Consider the following 19,352-nt stretch of genomic DNA (forward strand, 5'->3'; position numbering starts at 1 on the left):
TTATATTAGACAATTTTATCAAAGCATATATATCATATTGGACATTTAGTTTAAAAAAACATGTACTGCATTAAACAATTTGAAAACACAAGTATCATATTAAATTTTTATTAAAATACATGTACCCAACATAGTATTATCCCATTAATCTAGAACATAAGAATTCAGAACAGCTTAAATTATTTTTCAATTAATTGCGATTTAAGTACAATAAAATTACAATGTAATGATAATTTTAATGATTATTATGAAAAATACTTAAAAAGAAAGTCTCAAATAGAACACAAAAACTAAGACACTTAATGTCGATATTTAATTTTTTTTTCTTTCTATTTTTTAGCCATTTTCAGGAATATAAAACCAGACAGCAAAACCAACAACATGAGGAACACAACGGCGACAAATGATGCCACGACGGCTCTGCTCACTTTCCGGCAAATATCTTTAAGGTGGCGTTTGGTTCGCTGTAATGTTTATGAGGGAATTAGAATCTGTCATGAATTGGAATCCAATTCCATATTCTGTTTGGTTTACAGGAAATGTAATTGGAATCCAATTTCATATTCTGTTTGGTTCGTATACATGTAAGATGAATTTTAATTTTAATAATGTAAAATGACAGAATTGATCTTCTTGTTTTTTTGCTTTATTTTAGTTTGTTTTACAACTTACATCTAGTAATATATTATAAAAAATTAAAAAAATATTAAATTTTCATTTTATTGATTGATTATTCATTTCAATAAATTATAAAAATCATGCTAATAAACATCATAAGTTAAAATCATCGCAATCAAAATATGTTAATAAGTTACCAAAAGATAGAGCAATATTTCGATACATTCCAATCGGAGTATGTTAATTAGTTACCAAAAAATATACCAAAAACTATTTTTATTCAATATATAAATTAGAAACCCGACCCGACCCGACACGAAATAATAAAAAAATTATTTTTAGTCAATAAAAACATTGACTTAATTGAAAAAAATTATATATATAGGGGTATTATTGTAATTATTCCTAAATGTATAAGGTAAAATTATATATTTGTTTCAGGTCGGGTCCGGTTTTTTCACCCTAAACCCGAACCCGGCCCGACCTGTAACATCCGTAATACCGGGTTAGTGACTAAATTGTAAAGTTTTAGAATTTGGTGACTAAAGTAGAAGAATTAAATAGTTTAATGATTATTGGAAATATATGATGAAGGTTATTTAGTAATTATTAAAGGAAATAAAAGGGTAAAATGGTCATTTGACCAGAAAGATTTTTATCTTTCTTTTTAAGGTTATAAAACACGAGGAAAGGGTGAGAAGAAAATAAAAGTCTGGAGCTTGGGTTATCTCCTTCATCCTCTCTTCTCGTAAGCTCCATGGCAAAAGGTAAGTTTAATTTCAGTTGGTTAATTCTTGAGTTTTAAGCTTAGTTTTGATTCTTGGGGTGCTAAGAAAGATTATTTAGAGATTAAAGTATGTTGAAACTTCAAAATGGATGAGTTATGAAGGATCAAATATGAAGAGTTTTTAAGTGAATTAGTGAAATAGAAGGAGTTAATAGATTTTGAAGTTGAATTTGACTTGTCAAGGGTTAAATTGAGAGATATGAAGTGATAAAATGAGTTTTAAAACATGTTGAAAATATGGTTTGATTCTTGAAGTTAATAAAGATGAGAGGATATTAAGGTTTAATAAGAGGTAAATGAATATAAATGAGTTTAAACATGTATATATAAGTTAGGAATTTGAAAGGGGATGAAATATGAAGCATTTGAGTTGAATTAAATAGATTTTCGGGCTTAAAATGCAAATTCTGGGCAAGGTTTATCGATGCACATTCAATGTGAATGTGCATCGATGCACTCTTTAAAGAAGAAACATCGAATGCAATTGGTGCATCGATGCATAAGGAGTGCATCGATGCATCCCTTTAAAATGAAAACATCGAAGGTAATTTGTGTATCGATGCATGGGTAGTGCATCGATGCACATGTTAAAGAATGCATCGATGCACTGTAGAATGCATCGATGCACTTCAAGGGGAAATTGAAATAGACATTTCTTTTGGTCTAAGAAATGATAGATTAGTGTATATCAATTGGATTCTAATATGTATCAATGAATGATTATATAGATAGCGAGCACGAACAAGTCCCGGAACGATTATCAAGTTATGATTCGATCGCAAGAGAGGAAATTATAAAACTGGATTGGAACTTAGTAAGGCCAAGGTGAGTGCGTATTATTAGAATATGCGTATTGTATATGGAAAATTGGACTTGCGACAAGTCTGTTTCCAATATGTTGAATATATGATTATATGATTAGAAGTATAATTATGCTTGATATTTCGTGAATATGTTTTGTTTGTATTACATGATATGTGGTATGAATTTATATGATTTGTGTTATATGGCAATGATTTAGGTATTATAGGAAAAACGTTATACAAGCTATATGAAACGGGCATATAAGTTATAGGATCATGAACTATGTAAAATACAAATTACTTAGGTGATAACAAGAGAATGTGGCATAAGACATGGAACATGATATAAATTACTGGATTTAGATATAAGAGAATTGGTATAATCAACTTAAGGGATGAAAGGAAAAGTGGGATAATTTAAATAGCATTGACCTATAGAATAATACGAGAATAATATATATATTAGGAACTTTTGATGATAATTTATTAGAATACTTGCATATGTGATAAGTTATGCGAGAAAGAAATAAGGAAGGAAATGAATATGTGAGCATAAGAGGACCAAGTATAAATTATACTATATGGTATAAGTGAGTACATGAGAAAGGTTGTAAAACTCTATGAGAATAATAATTAAGTTAGGATGAATAGACATAAGTGATTATATGAATAAGTAAAATAAGTTATATGGTAAAAATTTCATGGGCTTAAATGAAACTAAGGTATGAGGTAGATGGTAAATATCTGTGAAGGCATATGAGAAAAATGATAGAAGCTAGGTGGAACTGAACTAAGTAAAGAGATTATATTAATATAGAAGAGGAATAATAGAAGTGATATGTGTTTATAAGTATGACATAGGTTACATGATTTAGGTGAATATAAGAAAAGAAAGTATAAGCTATAGGAAATGATATAAGTTAGTATATACCTATATGATATATGTTACTAAATATGAGATATTTGATTAAAGAGAAGATTATAAATCATGGGAATGCAAGTTTATAAATAATATATATATCTATGAGAAGTCATAAGAATAGGATACAAGAAATGTGAAATAACATGAAAAGTTGATAGAAACTATGAAAATGTGATATGATTTACGAGATAATAAATCATGTGATTTATATGGAAGTGATTTGTGTGTACATGTCTGATATGTCTTACATGATATGTATAATTTCACAAGAAATGACACGAGCTATGTGATTACATGATTATAAGAGATCATATATACGATAAGAGATAAGTGTTAGGAATGTGTGAATATGAAATGACATGATAATAATGCCCATGTTATGTATCATGAGAGCTAGGGGTATAGTTGGCATGCCAAGAGTCGAGGGTCTACACGGTCCTTCGGGACATGTATGTATTCTTTGGAACATGTGTGAGGTCTTTTGAGACACATACTTGATCTTTGGCATACGTATATGATTCTTAAGGAATTTTCTACGAGGTCCTTAGGGACAACCTTATATGGCACTTCGGTGCATTTCTACGCGTTACTACGGTGCAATTCTACGTGGCACGTGGCACTTCGGTGCATTTATATGAGCTGTGGTGACATCATTAGTTCACAATGTGATATATGTATATGAATTGCATGATATGATATATGTGTGATATGGGTTATTGTATATGTTATATGAATAGATGTTGATGTATATGTGAGTGAGTATAAATGACTTATAAATAATGATATAAGAATTTGTTATAAGTTAGAGAATATGAATGTAAGAGATCACATGAATAAGAAATAAGAGATATGAAATATAATAGTATAGGAGCAGGATAAAAACATAAATGATGATATGTATGCAATTTTTATATAAAAAGCATATGAGTGAGATGATTTGATATGTATGTAATTGTTCTATGAAAAGCATATGAGGGAGATGATTTGATATGTATGTAATTGTTATATGAAAAGCATATGAGTGAGATGATTTGATATGATGTGTATGATATGATCATAGTAGTTGTTCCTACATGATTACAAGTTAGAGTTTACAATATATATTTATTCGCCTCATTAAGTCATAGACTTAGCGTGTGAGTGTTTCACACGTAGGTTCTTACAAGCTTATAGATTGTTGAGGTGCAAGTCAGGTCAGCATTTTTTCCTTACAAAGTTTTAGATCAGAAAATAGATGATTTAAATGTATTTTATGGTATAAAAGTCTAGTTGGCATGTATTTAAAAGATTTGAATTTTATAAGCTCTGAATAGTTCTATAAACATTTTGAATAAGTAATACGTTATAAAAGTTTTTAAATTACTCACTATTTTATACAAGTAAATGTTTTAAAAAGTCAATGTGACACCTCAGACTCAAATTCGGGTTGAGGGTGTTACACGACCCGAATATCACACTTAAAAAACTCGTAAAGTTTCACCCGACCCGACCCGAATATATGAATTAGAAATCCGACCCGACCCGACCCGAAATAATAAAAAAATTATTTTTATTCAATAAAAACAGTGACTTAATTGAAAAAAATTATATATAGATGGGTTTTATTGTAATTATTCCTAAATATATAAGGTAAAATTATATATATTTTCGGGTCGGGTATTTTTCACCCTAAACCCGAACTCGACCCGACCCGAATATCACACTTAAAAAAACTGACCAACCCGGCCAAAATAAAGTTTCACCCGACCCTAATATATGAATTAGAAACCCGACCCGAAATAATAAAAAATATTTTTATTCCATATATGAATAAGTTACCAAAAGATTGATGAGGGTAGTATGATCAAATTCCAATTCTCAATTCCCTCCAATAAGGGAATTGAATTCTATCCATTATTGGATGGAATTCACTTTCCCTCATTTGATGAAAAGTTGAAGCCATAAGGGATTCCAATTCCATTGGAAAACTTGAACCAAATATGGGAAAGTGGTGGAATTGAATTCCAATTCCCACTAATTCCAAGGGATTCCAACGAACTAAACGCCACCTAAATTGTTGGCAAATGGACAGTCAATTTGTGTCAGCGTTGCCGTTGTGAGCCAAGTAAACTATGGCTGCAGCCGCTGCTGCGGACGACGTACTCAGAGACAATACTACATGCCATTATAATAAAAAAAATGTTGGTAATACACTATAATAGTAACAAAATGTATCGTTATCATCCATTGACCTTTAACAATAATGCCAAAATTAGTATTGACGATTATCAAAAGGATCATTTTGTTCCCTATTCTTTTTTTAAAGCATTTGACCCCAAATATTTTATTTTAGGGGGGAAAACTCATAACATTTGATAGAATAGTCATTTTGGCCTTTAATCTTTTTTTAGAGTATTTTGGCCCTCAATGTTTAATTTTAGGGTAAAAAACCTCTTTTTTGGATCGTTAATCGTGTGTTAACTAACAATTTTCTTTTATATAAGGAACATTTTGCCCTAAAAAGAAACGTTAGAAGTTAAAATGCTCCAAAATAAGAATATAGGTCAAAATGACCATTTTAGTAAACATTGGAGGATTAATTTTGATATTATACCTACTAAGTTGACAGAAGTGACGAGATTATATCTTTCGTCACAAAATGTAGCCAACGATGCAAATGATGTTTCAGTGACACTAATAACCTTCTTGTATGCATCTCGAGATATATTATATATATATATATATATATATATATATATTAAAGTACATAAATGGTCCATTGTCTAAGGGTATTGCTTTGTTAAGTCCCTTGAATATTAAAAATTGCAAAATGATTTTCCAACTATAGAGTGTTACTTTGTTGAATACATTGATTATTAAAAGTTACAAAAATGATCATTCGACTATTCATTATGTTCTAAAACCATCCTTTAATGCTAAAAAATTAACTGTCGTCTGTGCTAGACATTAACATAATGATTGTGATATGATAGTCATTTAAGATTCTAGGATCGGATTATAACATATCACAGTCAATAGGTTAACGTTCAACTCATATTGTTGTCAATTTTTAACGAAAAATGATAAGTTTGGAACATAATGAATAGTCGGATGACCATTTTATAACTTTTAATAATCGATAGACTCAATAAAACAACACTCTATTGTCAAATGACCATTTTATAGCTTTTAATAGTCGATGGACTCAACAAAGCATCACCCTATATTCGAATGATCGTTTATTTATCTTACCCTATAATCAAATGACTATTTATTTACCTCTCTCTCTCTCTATCTATCTATATATATATATATATATCGATCAAGTTAATGTAATATTCTTATTTTTCGAGTCGTCGTGTTTGAATACTTACGATATCGAAAATGAGTAAGATGATTCTGAGAATAACAATATTAGGACGGATCATGGTGATAACGGAGAACAGAAGGGAAAGGACGAGGTAGCCTGCTAATATTGACATTGCAATGACGAAGAACCTGCAGGCGAATTATATGTGGATCAAGAGATGAATATCAACGATGATAGATAAAATCGAATTCGCAAAATAACGATTGATTTAACCGATATATCTTGGTACAATATGTGTGTGTGTTATAGTGTGGGAAAATCACCGTAGCTAGCTTGGACATTGAAGAACCGAGAGAAGAACGACGCCGTTTCGTTGCTGGTTCCCATGGTGGCAGCGGCGGCGAGAGCTACAATTATGGCAGCGAGTCTCAGTATGAAGTCGAGAGTTCCCATTACTTGCTTCAGTGCGCTCTTTTTTTTTCTTTTCTGTCGCCGATCAACGGTGTTTTGCCTTTCGATTCATCGTTGGACTCAACGTCGACGCTTACATTACCGCCACTCCTGGGCATTTTCTTTCACTTTTTTACTTTATTCTTTCTGTTTGTTTGGTTGGCGAGAAAAGAAAAGAAAGAAAAAGAGAGACAATTTAGAGCTAAAACTATGAAGCTTTTTGTTTGTTATGGGAAATGGTTTAATGGATGATTGAGCAGGGTTAAAGCATGGGTAAATAGTCAACTATATTATCGTTTTGACTATGAAAACAATTAATTAAACTACCGAAACATCGTTCGTTTAGCTATTTAAAAATGAATGCTTAAATATCCTATATTTATATATGCTTGAATCCAGGACCTCTAAGAATATAAATCATATTTTTCAACTATTGATGTCGTTTGGTTCATGCACGTGTTTTTTTATCAAGCTAAGATGATTACAAAATAGTATATGTTCTAAGTACTCTCAACCATTTGATAATAAACGCTCAATCACCCTTGCAGTCGCTAGTACTCAAACATATTAATATTATTAAAGAATGTACTAATGGAGGAATGCCATCCATGATGACAAGTTGACAACATGCCATACCTAAAGTGTAGAAGTTGATGATAGAATTCCATTTTCATAAGGTTGGTTTCAGGCAATTATCCATTTAGGTATTGTTGGATTTTGGAAGGTAAGTTGGGTTTTATTTGACTCATTTTTAGTTTACGTATTTAAATAAAAATACACTATCTTTCTGGTAATTTCTCATACTTTTTTTTTCCTTTTATGATTATTTAACTACCATATATATTAGACCTCAAACAACTATGAATTATTTTACCAATGGATTAATTCATATCATACAAAAATATTTAATTTGATTATTTATTATATTCGATTTGCATTTTTTAAATTTGAATAAGTCCGTCGACTATTAAAAATTACAAAATGATCCTCTGATTATAGAGTGTTGATTTATTAAGTCCCTCAACTATTAAAAGTTACAAAATGATCACTCGACTATTAATTATTTGTCAAAATCGTCTTTTTCCGTTAAAAAATTGACGGTTATCTAAACTAAATGTTAACATAATGATTGAGATATGATATTCGTTTGAGATTAGATTTTATTATATCACAATTAACAAGTTAACATTCATCTCAGATTACCATCAAATTTTTAACAAAAAATGATAAATTTAGAACATAATGAATAGTTGAATGACCATTTTATAATTTTTAATAATCGAGAGACTCAACAAAATAACATTTTATAGTTAGAGGATGATTTTATAATTTTTAACTTTATAACTTTTAATAATCAAAGAACTTATTAAAATAATATCCTATAATCAGAATCCATTTATATACTTTATCCAAATTTAAAATACTATACATTAATCACAAACATTTTTCAAAACCGATCCATCATTACTCCTAAAATTAACCAAGAAAAACATTACAAATCAAACTAGGTTGTTTTGTTTCATTAAATTTTGTGAGTTCATACTTCATAGGTGGGCATTCATACATGAAACACTACGATCTTTAAACAAGCCAACCAACAGTGCAACCATCAAAACCAGTAAAGAGGGAATTGCAATGCTAAAGAAAATACTTGTATGGTGGGGCAAATGCCAAAATTGACCCTCAACGTTTGCTAAATGGTTATTTTAGTCTTTGTAATTTTCTAGAACATTCAGTAGCCGATAGCATCATCTTTTCCCAATCTGCGATTCTTCTGAAACGAGCACGATAAAATCATGCTTTACAGACTTCCACCAGCATCCTGTCTCCCCCAGAAAATACGAATACTATTTAGGATAGTTGAACCTTACGGGAGGATTGTACCCCGAGAAGGTAATGAACACACCACTGAAAATGCTACAAATGCATCGGAACTTTAGATGTCAGCTCAGCTTGCCTGGATTTGTAGTCTGGTTTGATAGATCCCCATTCTCCTCAGGAGAGAGATTCAAAGTAGGTGACGGGATCTGATTACATCCATTAGACTTGACCAGTCCAAGGGAGGTGTTGGTTGAGACTCTGGATTTTTCTGGTTCGACGGTTTTGACAGTTAACTCGTCAACAGCATCCTGTTTTTGTAGCATTTCCATAAGCCGTAAAGATGGGACATCATCCTTACAATACCTGCGCCACATGTTCCGGTATGTTGCCTCTAAACCGCTGATAAAGTTTTGTCCGTCGCAGACAGGTGATTTAGACATAAGCTCTCGAAGACTCATTCTCAGATTCTGGAGGGCAGTGATGTCTGATGCTAGTTGTAGTGCCAGTTGGACGTATTCATCTTCATTCCGGGCTATCAGATGTTTTAACCCTACATTGTGAGTACCAGAATGCTAAATAGTTAGCCCGTGGCACGTAAATCGTTAAAAATATATAAACGGATAACTAATTGAAAGACCAGAGGGCAATAAGAGAAGTCCGATGAAAAATATATAAACGTATAATAGATATTAACAAAACAAAAAAAGTGGAGCTCCTTACCAACTTTGCTGAGAAGACTAACACCGACATTATGAGCATGCACCGAACCAGCCATGGTAACACATGGGACTCCCATGTATAGAGATTCACATGTCGTCGTTGTTCCGGCGTATGAAAAGGTGTCCAAACTGCATAAAGTTATGTAGCAAACATTATTTTTCTTTTTTGAGGGATATGTAGCAAACATTAGAAAGTCTAGAAAGGAGTATGAATTTATTTTCCGAGTTAAACACTTCGTAAACTTAACCCAAAGGACAGGCCACACATAGCACTGGGTAAACACTTGACTTATAACATCTAGACTACGTTCAAAAATCGAAAATCGGACTTTTAAGACAATAATGAGAAGTTCTACCTGATGTCCACAAGAGAATAAGCTTGCATATGATCGTGGTTAAGAAGAATTAGAGGGAGAAGATCGACACGGAGTGATTCTAAGCCCAACTGCTCTAACATTGTTAGAAATTTCTGTCGAACACTGTCACAACAAAATGGCTTGCATTTCACCACGAGACGGGAGTTTGGAACAGTACATAATATCCTCGCCCAAACTTGCAATACCTTGGGTGTTATCTGACAAAAAGTTCAGATAATAATACGTTAATTATGAAAGCTATAACAAACAAAAACTACTGAATATCGTTACAGTCAACGAACTGTACCTTTGCCAGATTATTAAAGCTGCCGAATGTAATGAACCCGTTGGCAAGAGCAGGAGTTGGTGAAACAGGTCCAGCCTCGAGGGAAGGAGTATAACAAAGGAAGCATTCTGGCAGTCGAACTAACTCTTCAACATGCCTGCAATTAAGTGTGATTATTGTCCAAGAAGAATCATTTTCATATCTCATCGAACACAATAATTCTAATTTAAAACGTGGACAGCTAAAGTGAAAACAGGACCTACCTCTGCTTTGTATCAGGAGGATCTGCAAATGAATCGGTGATTCGATAATCAATGGTAGGCAAACCAGTAGTATTGGGATAGCCAATCCAAGTTACCTACAGTGAAAGACATTAAAGAAATCAAAGAGAGCTAGGAAATTACTGGTCTACCAAATCGAGATTACTGCAAAAGCAAAATCACCATTCATAAACCGAAAACCACTCTTAACAGGTTTCTTCTATGCTGAAACTCTTTTACTGCCATCAATAACAGAAAATTTTGAACAGGAAACATTTAAAAAACAAAAAATATCCGACCCTAAGAATACCTGAACAGGTGCAGGTCTACATGCCATTGTTCCCAATTTGTTGTTGGCTGTATGACCAGTAAGTTCTACCAAGATGTCTATTTTATCATCTCTAACCATGCTTGCAACCTTCTTTTCATCAATACCATATATATCTCTCCATATCCCACCTTTTTTCATGACTTTTTCCCTAAATCTAATAGTTTTTGCATCAGCCTGAATATTCATAAGAATGTGAGTTCAGAACAGAAGACATAATCATATAAACAAAGAAGATACTACCTTAACAAAGTTGTTTCGTGATAGTAATAGAACATTATGACTCAGATATTTTGGCACAATAATAATTGACGAGAACAACACAATAAGGAAAGAGCGGATTAAAGGATCACAATTTTTGAAGACAATCACAAAGTCAGTTGAGAAAATAATTCTAATGAAGGTTTTTACCCAGCTGAACCAGCATTGATGGAATAGTGGAGATTACTTTCAAGGGATGTTGAGGATCGGGGTAAATTGAGATTTAAGGGAGTGGTAACAATCTTAATACGTCCTCAATGCCGCAAAGGTGGAGTTACTCGACTAAACATGCAAACAAATATGCTGATATCTGTAAGATTGCAGATGATGGAAGCTATAGAAAGTCACCATGCAGCTGACATAAATACATCCGATGATTTAGTACCTTCACTACCGCAGAATAAACAACCACCTGGTAGTTTCCATAGTCGTGATAAATAAGAGGGGCTTCAATGAAATATGACACGGAATGAGTGAAATATAATCTGGAGAAATGTATCCAATCACAAGAGGTCGTTCTGGATCTTTCAGGTTGTCCCATGAACTGTATTGTGGATATAACCTCATAAATCGCCTTCCCCAGTCCCTGTTTTTTAAAATCCAAATTAGAAAGCCTTAAGAAACTAAGCTTTATGTTAGTCAATGGTACTTGAAATTTCACCAAGTTTTAAGAAGATGCTATTGTCGTACATTCAGTGAAGAAATTATAATTGGTCAAACAAGCCATAGAATCAAAACATGGGTTGAAAGAGAAAGTAAAATGAGATTATTAATATCTTTTATTTTGGCATCTGTTAAGAGCATATGCATCAGGGTATCAAAGATATATCGAATTCTCAATGTAGCTTACTGTTTTCATCATCCTTTTCTTTCTAAATTTCTATTTCGGTTTAGGCATTTGAAGATGGATTTTATTTTTCAGCACAAAATAACAAGGAAACTAGAAAAATGTTGCCATTATGGCTTAAAGCATGCATGGAAAAAGGAACCGTATGAGATAGAAGGCTTCAATATTATAGTATCACATTAAAAGGTTCATATAGTTGTTCTTAGATGCTGTTGCAAAAATAACAAATTGTTTGTAATGACAACGAAATACCAAAATGATACTAATAGAAAATTGACATCAAAATGCAAGTTAGGGTTATAAGGATTCGATTAAACCTGTGAGTCTCAAAAAGTTTATCATCTCCTTCATTTATGTAGTTCATTGCCAACAGCCGATTCTGCAAAAAGATTGAAATATAATACAAACAAATGGAATCAATCAAAAAAACGAGAGCTGAAACATCACCATCGTTAATACTTCCTAGAAGTATAAAGTGACAACTTATCATATCCATTCTTTTCTCTAGTTCATGTTAGTTTTAGTTAATACTTCCTTCTTTGGCCCAACAAGCAATTATCATTCAATCTAATATAAGATTCATGTAATGGTACCTGTCCAGCGTTACGAGAATCAGGATCTATCTTAAGGCACTGTTCATAAGCTGTAATAGCCATGGAGATATTGCCAGCATCTCTGTATAGAACCCCTGAACAATAAAGATATAAGGAATAAATTAAATACATAAAAAGAAAAGAAATTACTTCCCAACAATATAGATTTGGAAACAACATAAGCTGAAAGGGAAAAACCTAAGTTATTATATGCTTCGGCATATGTGGGACAGGCAATGATGGCTTTCTCGATCATGCTAGCAGCAGCATCCATTTTACCCTGCCAATTCCAAGCATATAGTTGATAACTGTTTTAGACATGGTCAAGCCTAACAGTTAGATCTGTTATCCGCTTCAAACCTGAACGGTGTAGACAACACCAAGGTTGTTCAACGACTGAGAGAAGTCCGGTTTGATTGACAAAGCCAACTGCAAGAAGATATTATAACAAAAAATGAAGGTCGTGGAATGTAGTAGAAAAAGAAAGCTTAAAATGTTATACGAGCAACAAATAATTACCTGATAACACTCTACAGCTTTATCAAGGTTGTCTCTATCTTTGTATATTACTCCTAAATTGTTGCATGCCTCTGCACAATGGGGGTTGAAGTGGAAGGCAAGTTCATAGTAAACAATCGCCTACACAAACAGAAATTGATAGTTAAATTGTTATATGATGGAATCATGGCAAAACCTACCAATAAAGCATGCATACAACATACTTTTATCATCAATTACAATCAGAATTCCAGTTCCCTGAAGAAAATTACGAACTCCCAAGCAAATACATATTAAATAATTACTTACCATATCGAACTTCAGCATTTCACCATAAGCAACACCAAGATTATACATGGCATCTGGATAATGCCAATTATAAGATAAAGCCTTCTTGTAATAAGCCACACCTTGGTTTATGTCTCCCTCCAACTTAACCTGATGAGACATATCACTGAATACAAAATCAGGGATAGAAAAACTGAGTGGTTACTTATTACAAAGAAAACATACAGTGACTTCCATGAACAAGTCGATAAGAGATTCTCATGATGCAAAATAAAAAGTACATCGATCTAATGCAAGCATTCTATTGGTTAAAAAATGAACGGAGATTCAAAAGTTATAAGCCAAAACCAATGTGATTGTTGATTGTAGGTGCAGATACCAATTTTTAGAAGGGCTCAGTTGAAATCTGTTATTGTACAGTCCAAACCATAGATAATGATATAATCAATAGTATCATAGAACTTTCATCGAAAAAATTGCAATGGCGGCCTCCTTTTCAGAACAAAGAGCTAAATTCTTTCTATAAGGGTCCATGCAAGACTAGGACACATGTGGATACAACCACGGCTCAATTTTCAACAAGATAAGCATCCTGTAAACTATACACTAAAGGTCATCAAATACCGTCCAAAGCAAAACTAGGAAAGGAAATGAAAAAAAGAAGAAGCAAAATAGACGTTGCTTCTTAAAACAAAGAGGGATAGAAAGCACCTTTGTTCCCAAATCTGTCAAGGCAATTGCCATATTATTTTTTGCAATCTCAAAATTAGGGGATACTGCTAGACACCTGACGATACAATAGCCAAGCAAATAGAGCATCAGTAGAGAAAGGGGCGCCACTCAAATACATAAAATACAATTGGGGCCCAACAGGCAACAGTGTCAATCAAACAGCAGCATACAACCTCTCATAACAGGCAATGGCAGATTCCAAGTCACCACGGTTTTTATATATGACACCCATGTTGCAATATGCTTCGGCATACATAGGTCTCTCTAGTGCAGCCTTCTCATAGCAACTAAGGGCCGTGTCATATTGCATCATCTCAGAATAGACAACACCAAGGTTATAGTATGCAGGCTGTATAAATGTGGTATAGGGATATAAGCATAAATTCAGCATAAAAAAGGAAGACTAATAATGAGAAAATGGGAATTAGAACGACCAAGACTGCATGCATAAATTTTAATTATGACAAAGTTTAACAAGGAGGACGAGAGAGAATTGATTACAGCATAGTGTGGATCTATTCTAAGAGCTTCGTAATACTTCTGGATTCCCTCCTGTGTATTTCCAGCAAGCTTTAAGCTGGTTCCAAGATCAGTTAAAACAATGGCTAGGCATTCTGCAGCTGGTTTGTATGAAGAGTCTGCACTCAAAGCTTTTTGATAAGACTGCACAGGTAAACAAGTGAAGACCAAAGACTCAAAATATAAGTACCCACAAATGAGCTAAACAAAAAATAATGGTTAAAAACCTAATGAGAATACCTGAGCTGCTTCTACCAAACGACCTTCGTCCTTGTACAGTATACCACAGTGAGTGAGAGCACAAGCATTCTGAGGATCCAACTTAATGGCTTCTGTAAAGCTCTCAAATGCATCCCTTCCCATGTTCTGCATCTGCTGGCATATCCCTTTTCCAATGTGAGCTTCAACGCACCCACTATCCTTCTCTACTACACGGTTATATAGGGAAAGAGCATCGGCAAACTTGTTCCTCGATCGAAGAATGTTAGCATAAGAAAGAGAATATTTCCCTTCAAATGTCTCTTGAGCTGGAGTTGCATCAGCTGTTGAAATGCTTGGACCAGAAGCCAACTGTGATTCTTTTACAACACCATTTTCTACAACCAGGTTCCCTTCTCCGTCATTTACATCATTCTCGGTCCAGGCCATCTAGGAAGAGCTATATCCTCACGTTTCTAAGCAGCTATATTAGAAAACAGCAAAAAATCATCTTCAAAAGGTGATGTCTTTTAGTTTTGAACTTCAAACCAAAAATGTGAGAAACTTCAAGTCTTCAACTGACATTGTATATAACTTTATAATGCTTACACTGAAGCTGATCATTTCAAACAAATATAACAAGAACAAGACACTTTACAATCAAGGTTTATAATAATTTAAAGGGGAAAAGACTCTGAATCTTTTTAATCACTTCAAGAACACAGATTGAAACCCTAGGTAAAACAAGATGATCCAAACAGCCATTCCATTTTAGCAAAATGATCAAATACCATAAACCTTAAAACCCCAACAAATAAAGTAAAAGAAACTCCAGTGAAACCCCCTAAAATATTGAGCATTTAATCAAACAAAAAAACTATTTTCTGATTTAAAGAAAAGGAACTTTATAAACCCAACAACCAAAAAAACAGAACAAAACAAAGATATTAGGGATTTAACACTTACTTTGAAGCAAACCAAGCTTTAACCCACGAATTAAAACTGCATATCTAATGTCAAAAAGTGCTCAAAAAGGTAATATAGGTGTAGGAATGGAGAAAAAAAAAGTGGTGCAGCTAAAGAATAAGACTGGCTTAGCCGAGTCTCGGGAGAAAAGGGGAAAGGGGTAAGCTTTAGATTAAGGAAAGAGGGTGCTTTTCATTGTGTATTCAAAAGAAGGGCAAAAAATATTGGGAGTTTTAATGGCGGGGCACCCTCACTTTTCTCAGCCAGAGTCCAGAGAAGCGGGGGAAATGGTGTTGGCGCTGAAGGGTACTTTCGATGTCTTCTAAACACGGGGGACGAGCACGTGCTGATGGGTGTAATGGGTTAAGTTGGACCGGGTCGGATCATGGTCCGGTATTGTGATATGGAAGATTTGAGTATGGATGTCCACAGATCGGGTTAGGGTTAGGGTCGAGACTTTAATCAACCTAACTCGACTTAAAAATAGGTATTCTTCATCATAAATCGACATGAACCAAAAATTTTATATCATGTATTCGATTGGACTCGATTTTTTGGAGTATACATTCGACTTGATCCAATATAAATTAAATATTTTTATTAAAAAACAATAAAATTTTAAATAAATTACATTATTATTATTGAGTTGGAGTTTTTTCGCCCTCTACTTAAACCTGACCTAACCTCGTCCCTTAAAAAATCCGACCAAATCTAACTCAAACCTATATTATTTTATAAAAAAAATCTTAACCTTGTCACATCGAGTAGAGTCAAACTCAGTCATATTGGGATTAAATTGTCATCCCTATATTTGAGACGAGTGTACTTTTCTTAAATATATTATGTTTTTCTAAGATAAGGTAAATTACATTGATTGTCATCTCATTTTAATAAATTTTTAGTGGGTAAACTACATATCTAGTATCTAAACTATTAATTTTGGTCTGTTTTAACATATACTTTCAATTTTTCAAAATCATACCAACATATAGTTTTCGTTTCATTTTAGTATCTTGTCGTTAAAAATCTAACGTGTTTAATATCTAAACTATCAGTTTTTGTCTGTTTTAATATCTAAACTTTCATTTTTTTTTCCCAAAACTTAATGTTGATTTTGAACAGTGGTACTAAAATAAAATAAAACTTCAAGTTTTTAACGACATGTACTAAAATGAAATAAAAACTAAACTTTAGACATAGTTTTGAAAAAAAGTAAAAGTTTAAGTACCAAAACATATTAAAATCAATAGCTTAAGTACTAAACAGGTAATTTATCAATTTTTATTTTGCTAAAAAAGTTTGCAAAGTCACCCTTAGAAATGGGTATAGACGGGATTTTGAAATTTTTGATCTCCTGGACCCAAAAATTTGATGGTTTCTATTTGATTTTAATTCACCGATTTAAATATGTTTCGAACTTTAAAAAAAATATTTTGATTCAATCAAATTCAACACTATTTTTTTTCGATTCTATTTGACAAGCTAAAGAGATTACTGAAGAATATATATCGACATTCATAATTGTTACGTTTATGTCATGAGTTTTGATATGTAAAAAACTTTTATTGAAAAAGTATTTCGTGAAATCATTGTCCTTCAACTCCTTCATAAAGTGTAACGGTATGTCTCACGGGTTGCAAGTAAGGAAAATGAAGGAGAAAAAACAAGATTGAATTAAAAAGGTGTGGTCTAACTATATTAGATAAACTAGTTTAACATGTCACATTAATATTTTATTATTGGAGTAAGGACACCTAACAATCAGGTGATTGATTTGTAATAAAATGATAATATTAGTGACTATTTTTTACTTTCAAAATTTTAGTGCCGAAAAAGAAATTTACCCATACTTTAATAACCATTTTTGTAGTTTACCAATATTTTTATAATTAATTTTAAGTTATAAATTATTTTTTATTAATAAAAGTGATCTATATTTGATAAGTTTGTTGGGATTTGAAAAATGCTCGAAAACCCTATGAGATGAGTAAAAAAGTTTAGGGTGAACTACTTATTTAGTATCTAAACCCGCGAGTCTAAAATATTCAAGTTTGATTTGAACTCAAAATCATGTATTGAAACTTGTAAAAGCTCGAAATGAGAAAAAAAAAAATTCAAACTCGATTTTGACATTATGAAGTTTTCATGTATCTAAGCTCAAAGTCAAACTAGAACATGAACCCTAGATACATGAAAACTTTATAATATGTTTTTATAAAAAAATCATCGTATAAATGTTAATATTATTAATAATTTATTTAAAAAAATAAAATCTTAATATATTATATTTTATAGTTGTTCGCGAGTTTTTTTTGTCAAGTATCAAGTAGCTCGTTTCGGTTCATTAAGAACTCGAATCGAGTATTTAATGAGCTTTAAATGTATATGTGTTGGGATTAAAATTGTTATTATATTTTAAATTAAGAGTAGATTCTTTACGCAAAGTCAAAGATTCGAAATATAACATTGTGAATGGAGCAAACTGAGTTAAAAAATTTATCCTCATAATGAACCTCTACAATATATAATTCAAATTAATCGATTAGGTCAGATATTAATGGTTATACTAAAAAAGAGTGACATAAATGTTACAAAATTTTAATTGCATGACTTGATTCTAACTACTAATTAAATGGCATGAGATGTATTTTACCCATAAATTAATAGTTCCAGGGCTCGATGGGATGGAAGTGAATTTCTAGTCCTGCGCGCTTAACTCTTAAACTCTCCATAGATCTAATATCAAAATTAGCCCACAACATTTATCAAATGATCATTTTAGCTCATACTCATTTTTTTTAATATTTTGACCTCTCAACATTTTATTTTGTGGAAAAAATCCCTTAACATTTGATAACTAGTCATTTTAATCCTTAATCTTTTTTCTAGACCATTTTGGCCCATAACATTTGTTTATGGGTAAAAAAGACTCGTATTTTGAAGTGTTAATTGTTTGTTAACTAACAATTTTTATTTACGAAAAGATCTTTTTGTCTTAAAATGAAATATTTGAGGCCAAAATGTTCTAGAAAATTACAAAGACTAAAATAACCATTTAGGTAACGTTGAGGGTCAATTTTGGCATTTGCCCCACCATATAAGTATTTTCTTCAATGAGGGATAATTTAAAATGGAAATGTGACACGATAGATACATGTGTTGATGTGAACGACTTTTCATTAACATGAATTCATGTGTCATCCACGTCATTTTTTTTATCTTCTTCTTTCAAAGATAAAAGTTTTACAAATTCATCTTCATGTCACGCCGACACTACAATTATCATTCTTCTGAGTCTTATTCGAATGCTTAAGATATTAATGAATTCTATTTATTATCTCCTACAATTTTATCAATTTCATTTTTACCTAAGTCATAATAATCTCAAAACCAAATCTAAACAAATCCAAGAAATCCCAAATAAGTCTAATCTATCGCCATCCAATTAGAGTAAAATCAAGATATACAACTTGCTTCCTCCTTCTCCACCTCCCGCCATTGAGATTTGAAAGAATATGCTTGATTATAAAGAAATCGAAAAGTAGAGTTTTTTCCATACAAAAAAAAGAGAAAAATTTGGGATCATTTCATACTTTTTAAAAAGACAAGTACCCGGTCACAAATATGCGCAAGTATTTAATGGAAGAGTGATCAAGATAGAAGAAAATCGAAAGCCCAATGTGTAAAATGAATCTTTTAAATTTTTAGTGCCCAATTAAGAGTGAAAATAAAGTTGTGTGGTGAAATCTATGTTGTATACATAAAAAACTAAACTCAAATCACAGCTGTATATCATATTGAAGTACAGTGT

The 19,352-nt window shown here is 32.3% G+C and overlaps 2 pseudogenes; both read right to left on the bottom strand.

The window, feature by feature from the left end:
* Positions 1-329: 329 nt before the first annotated feature.
* Positions 330-7,079, bottom strand: LOC120116178 (annotated as a pseudogene).
* A 1,521-nt stretch (positions 7,080-8,600) lies between these two features.
* LOC120116376 lies at positions 8,601-15,865 on the bottom strand (annotated as a pseudogene).
* Between the last annotated feature and the right edge of the window lie 3,487 nt (positions 15,866-19,352).

Source organism: Hibiscus syriacus, unplaced genomic scaffold (assembly GCF_006381635.1).
Source record: "Hibiscus syriacus cultivar Baekdansim isolate YM2019G1 unplaced genomic scaffold, ASM638163v2 tig00000913_pilon, whole genome shotgun sequence".
Lineage (NCBI taxonomy): Eukaryota > Viridiplantae > Streptophyta > Magnoliopsida > Malvales > Malvaceae > Hibiscus > Hibiscus syriacus.